The 6,268-nt window shown below is 49.7% G+C and overlaps 1 long non-coding RNA gene across 1 annotated transcript; it reads right to left on the reverse strand.

Moving 5' to 3' along the window:
• Positions 1-1,293: 1,293 nt before the first annotated feature.
• Positions 1,294-5,965, reverse strand: LOC309526915. Its single transcript, XR_014217023.1, has 4 exons — positions 5,806-5,965; positions 3,779-3,849; positions 1,808-1,864; positions 1,294-1,341 (listed from the first exon to the last, which is right to left on the reverse strand). It is a non-coding gene; the product is annotated as an uncharacterized lncRNA (long non-coding RNA).
• Positions 5,966-6,268: the final 303 nt, after the last annotated feature.

The raw sequence follows: 6,268 nt of genomic DNA on the forward strand, positions 1-6,268 counted from the left end.
GAGCACTTTATAGAACAGCGGAATGAGGATGGCCAAAAGAACTGCATCTGCAATGCACCAGCTCTTCAACAATCCTCTCTTCAGAATGACTCGCAATCATTAATTTCCTGGTCTATCACTCATTGACTGTGCTAGGCCAAAGTCCTTGCCCAGCATGCAATGTGACGTTCCATTGACGCTGCAGCCCAATAGGCATTGCCTCCCACCTCCCCAGCATGCCAAGTGAAGGGGTTCTGCAAGGGGAGATGGGGACTATGCCAGAACTTGCTGCATACACACACACACACACACACACACACACACACACACACACTTCTATGGGCGCAGGGTGAATCATCTCTCTTTTGTGGTCTGCGACTTTCAATTACCTGAAAACATTTTGGTATTTTTCTCTCCAGCAAGAGCCTTTTGTCCCACCCTACGCAGAGAAAGTTTCTCCATTTGTATTTGCCATACGGAGGATATTTGAAGGCTGACTCATATGTAAAGGTAGGGCATGCGGCCTTTTCATGGGATAGTATCACCTTCAACGTCTGCTGAAGTCACCCAACACATGGAAAGGTATGTGTAGTCTTTCTGCATACAAAGAGGCTTTCAAGTGGAGGTAGGTGCCCCACATGCATTGACTGAACACGAGCCTCTTGCAACAAGAGAACAAGACTTCTGGATTTTCAATCAATTTTACAGATAACAAAGACATGAAATGAGGAGCCCTGACTGCCCATGAAGTGGAGTTGCCAGCAAGTAAACCAAAAGAAAGATCAACCAGAGCTTGTTCTCATCGAGGTGGTAGATTCTTTGGCAAGAACTGAGCCACATAAGAAGGTCCTCAGGCCAGAAATCTGGCATGCTGATAGAATCTAAGGGCATCTCTGTATGACCTGCCCAGTAACACCTCAACTTAGTCTTCTTAAGAGAGAGTTGTGCAGGTTTTTCTGCAGAGACAATGTCATGATATCCATCTGCACAGAACACATGGGAAGCAAGGTCTTTCAGCAAGTTTGGTCTCCATTTCTGCTCTCGCGCCCTTCAGGGCTCTGGTGATACAAACGGCACCTGTATAAACGTGACAGAGGAGAGTAAAAGATGTTCCAACTAACTTTATTTACCCAGATCTCATTCCACAGAGAGGACAGACAGTCAGACAGCAACAGCTGGACAGACAGGACCACAGCAACATCCACGAGGGCATGAAGACTGAGCAACAGGGCCAAGCCATGGAGCAGAACAAGGAATGGTCACGACTCCACTCCTTGCAACCAGCAGTCTAGCAGCTCCTGTTCCTCAGGTCTGCTGCTCCTGCTGCTGAATAGTATTGGGTGCTGGGACAGGACAGGAACCCTGAGGAGCGCAGCAGAATGGAACACATTCAGAGGCAGGGAGAGAAACCCAGGAATCTCTATGATCACACCTTCAGTGAAGTTCGTCCGGGCAAATGGGCTGTTTCTTCCTGTGTATGGCACCTTGGTTCCATGGAACCTCTGCTAACATGGGAACCTGCAACACAGTTTCCCCCACAACTGCCTAGACTTCTTCCTCCCATCCTCTCCCAGTCACACTCCTGGGGTCCCCATCCTCTTAAGAAACACACTGAGTGCTCAAAAGATCCTCAGCTTGAGGGGAAGGGGAATCCCTCATGGAAGCTAAGCTAAAACAAATGTCCTCATCTGCATCAGGGTCACATTCCAAAATGCAGCAGGAGGATATCATGGCTTGGGACCTCTGGAAGAGGCAAATAAGTTGTTCTTTGTCGATGGACTTCTGGTTTGGTTGAGACAAGCTGATCCTGACATGTCAGTGAACATACCTTGGACTCATCTCCGTCCATCTGGTTGGGCAAGGACTTCTGGGGAGTGTGGAAAGCCTGCAACGAGAGCCAGGACAGAATTTAATCAAGTGGCCTGGGTTATTCCAAAGCCCAGAGTGTAGTTTGCAATCTATTGACATTACACAGAACACAGAGAACCCCTTCCCACCAAATACATAGGAGAGCAAAGCCACCCAACAGACCATCTGTGACTGTGACCACACATTGGGGACTCTTCACCCAAGTGGAGCTGGGGTGGAGCAGTTACCTTCTTGGCAGGCTGGATCTCCTCTGTGGATTTGGACCGAGCTTTCACTCCCTGCTTCTGAGGGGAGCTGGATTGCTCCTGCAGCACAGGAAGTACACATCAGTTGGGGAAATGTGCCCTTCGTTAAGCCATTTCTATCCCTTGGAATCTTTCATAACCTCTGTTTTCCTGCAGACACTTCAGGAAGGGAAGCTCATGATAGATATCCCATTCATATACACTGCAAGTGGTGTAGGAACCACTTCTGGGTTGCAAGATGTAACCCCAGGGCTCTGCAGTCTACAGTGATATCCAGCCCTCTTCATCACTGGGCTGGGAGCTGGGATGGATCCATGCAACTGGCTGCATGCATATGTATAACCACAGTGGCATAAGGTTGAGGCACAGAGAAGCATCTCCCATGCCACCACCAGCAGGTGTGAACAGGGCTGTCTTAAGTATATCCGGCGTCGTGGTGCAAAGGTCCCTCCGGTGGCCCCCCCCCGTTTCCCAGAGTTGCTGACCTTTTTAGGGCGCTGCTGGCAGCTTTACAGGGCTGGAGGGCGGCTCCTCCGGTGGGGAAGAGGCGGAGCCTCCAGACACGGTGCTGCTTCAGCAAGGCGGACAAGGGTGGCGAGCTGATGCCGGGAGGCACCGCATCCAGCCTCCGCCTCTTCCCTGGCGCCCTGGGGCCCCACGCCACTTGCCTCTATGAGCAAGACGCCCCTGGGTGTGAATGGGGCTAGCAGGGCTGTCCCATTCCAAGTGGAAGCTGCATAGCTGTCACACCACTGTATACAGCCCACCTACTGCAAGGTGACTCCTGGCACTGGCCTTTCAGTATAATGTGGATGCAGGAAGAAGATACGACCTGCAAGGTAAGTGGCATGATCGCACCTGACATTACAGAACATGCTCAGCTCTCAGCGTGTTTTCACTGATGGGTGCTAAGTGCAAGCTGGGGGAAAAAGGTCTAGGATCTCCACTGATCAACTCTGTTTGAGGCTGGCTGTACATGGAGAAAATGCACACATTTGCCTCCTTGGTCTGTCTTGGTGGTGCCCTCCAGGGGTTATTGAACTACAACTCCTATCTGCCCCAAGAAGCATAACCAATGGTCAGGGATGATGGGCATTGTAGTCCAAAAGCATCTTGAAGGCACCATGTTGGCTATTCCTGGTGGAGCCCATATTGTTTATAAACTGACTATAGAGTGGTTCACAAAAGTCCCAGACAGTGGTCCTTCCCAGCCCCCACATCTGAGATACGGCAGACTCTTGAGACTAAAACCTGGGATCTGTGAATAAGAGGCTCTTCCCCTGAGCTGTAGCCCCATCCAAAACTGCATTAATGCAACAATGCCATTCTGTGCAGCACAGTGACTCTCTGCTGGATTAGAGAGACGTGTGACACACTTGGTGGCACTCAACCTCCTTCATGCTTGGAGGGACTCTGTGCATCGTTGCCATCACTGAGTGACACCCTGTGACACTTCCTCAGAGGTGCCGAGCATCGGCAGCAGGGATGGGGAAATGGTGGCCCTTCAGGGGCCATTGACACCCACCAGCCCTAGCTGAGGAGAATGGGAATTATAGTCGACAACATCTGGAGAGTTACAGGATCCCTGGTGCTTATTTATAGTGTCTTCAGGAATAAGAGAGCAACAGTTGTGGGAAGGTTCCCCTCTTTCGGCCTCCTTAGTGTAAGGTATTTCCATGCAGTACCTTTGAGTTCAGCTCCATGGCTATTTCCTGGTGGGTAATTCTTAAATCCTTCTCTGGCCAGACAGAAGTTTCTGCAAGGAAGATGCACATCATCTGAGAAACCACCAGTCTCCTCCCGCTCCTTGTGGCTGCGATACACATGAGGAGGGTAGTCATGGCTAATAGTACTACTAACCTCAAGGGAAATGAGGGCTAAATTCCCTGTTTCCTAGTGGCAATAAAATGGACAGGCCTTGCAAAGGAGGGGTGTAAACAGGGGCTCCCCCCTCTCCAGGATCTGTATTGGGGCCAGCCCTTCTAAAATTGTTCATAAATGACCTAGAGTTAGAGGTGACCAAAGTGGTGGCCTAGTTTGCTGATGGCAATAAATTATAAATGGTGGCCAGAACAACAACAACAAAAAGGGGGGTGATAGCAAAGGACTCCAAGGGTATCTCTTCAAATAGTTGAATGGGCATTAAAATGGCAAAAGTGGTTCAATGCTAATAAGTGCCTAGTGGTGCACACTGGGGCATAAGGGGGGAAAATCCTAATTTCTCATTTGTTTTATGCCATGGAAACTACTTGACAGTGACTGAGAAGGAAAGAGACCACTGGGCTGAGATAAACAGCTCAACAAAAAGCACCGGTCAAATTGCAGCAGCTGTGGATAAGGCAAATTCCGTGTTGAGGATCATCAAGGAAAGGAATAAAAATCAAAATTTACTGACATCATAATGCCATTATACAAATCTATGTTGTGCCTGCGCTTGGAAATATCCTGTGCAATTCTGGTCACCCAACCTCCCGCAGAAAATTGTAGAGCTGAAAGAGGTGCAGAAAGGGGCAACCAAAATGACCAAGCTAATATATGTCCCATTGTTTTTAAAAAATACTTTTATTGACTACACCGATTCTGATGGCAAAGCTAAGCACGTAAAGATCTCCCAGTGAAGTGAATGTGTGGGGGAGGGAAAGAGAACTTAATCTGGGCTGGACTATGGCCAACGCATTGTATGGTGGGTAAAATACCAGGCAACAGTCCCGATACTTCCCTTCCCTTCTTCCACTCCCTTCCCCACTGAGCACGTTGGTGTTGGGGGACCCGACTTGAATGGAAGTGCAAAGAAGCACATGCTGCTCTTTGGATGGTCTTCCACTCTGTACTCTGCCCATCAGCCTCACAGCGAAAACCACAGCCTTCTCTACCCCCTTCACCCAACGAATAAGGCTGTTTGTCAGTTCAGAGTGGGGAGCACACCTGATACCAAGTCCTCAAAGGAAAAGTCACGGAAAGCCCAAGACCAAGCAGCCAACAGAAACCACTCCTTCCCCTTGTTTAAAAAAGCAGCAGCAGTAGCAACAGAACAATTACCTGCCCTGTCTCCATTTTCAGAGTGCTCAAGGACGAGGAGGAGGAAGCTGAACAGCCTTCTTTGCCTATGACCTTGTCTCTGCTTACCTGTTCTTAGCCTTATGGAGCATTGCCCTAATATGGATTTTGTGAATGTTGTGCCCTTTGATGCTTCCAGGTAGATGCTTACTGTAGGGTCAATGCTCATCAGGCATACAATTTCTTTCATTTTTATTTTGCAGAGTCCATATAGACCCGTCATGAGCATAAAAATACCAGCCTGTATTTTCCCTCTGTTTTACTACCCTTATCTTGTTGCCAGTGACCTGTTTGCAATATCTCAGTGACCCATTTGCGAATTAAACCCCTATCTGGAAGCACCTGAATATGGATTTTGGAATTTCCCTTGCCCAAGTGCTTCTTGCTCCAAGAAGGCTGGAGATATGCTTCAAATCCCATGCACTCTGCAGTTCGAAAAGATTTGGACAGGCATCTCCATACTAAGGACATCTCACGCACCTCCACAGCTGCCTCCAGCCTGGGATCCCCAGGTCTCCTGCAGAGAGAGCGCAAACTGGGCAAGTTGTAAACTGCCCTGTGGTTTTCGAATGAAGAGTGGTATATAAATTCAATAAATTAAATAAGTAAGTGGCAGAGCTGGTTCCCCATCCTATCAGGCTGCAGCAGCATTCACCAACCTGCTGCCTTCCAGATGTTTTGGGCTACAACTCCCTTCAGACCTCATCATGCTGCCTACAGGGTTAGGATTGGGGTTCAAGCAGCCAACTACCGCAGCATGGCAAGGAACAGAAAATTAGGACACTGGGAACAACGCTGACACCCCGCGCCCACCATCAAAGGGAGATGTCACCCACCCACCCATCCCAGAAACGTTGTGCCACAGCGTCCCCTAGCGTTGACTTGAAGAAACGGAGGGAGCCCTGACGCTGAAGAGACAAGGTGCGCCCCTTCTACTTTGCTCCTCGCGAGCGGAGCGCCCCCTAGCCGACCAGCAACTCAGGAGAAAGACCCCTGCTTCGGAATGACCCCTGCTCTAGGAATGGCCGCCGCCCGCAAGACGCAGCTCGCCCGGGCTTACCTGGCTGTCGCTGGGGCTGCCGGTGGCTCTTCCCGTCCGGGATCTCCGCCTGCACTGG

Source organism: Podarcis vaucheri, assembly GCF_965113315.1.
Source record: "Podarcis vaucheri genome assembly, chromosome: 2".
NCBI classification, from domain to species: domain Eukaryota; kingdom Metazoa; phylum Chordata; class Lepidosauria; order Squamata; family Lacertidae; genus Podarcis; species Podarcis vaucheri.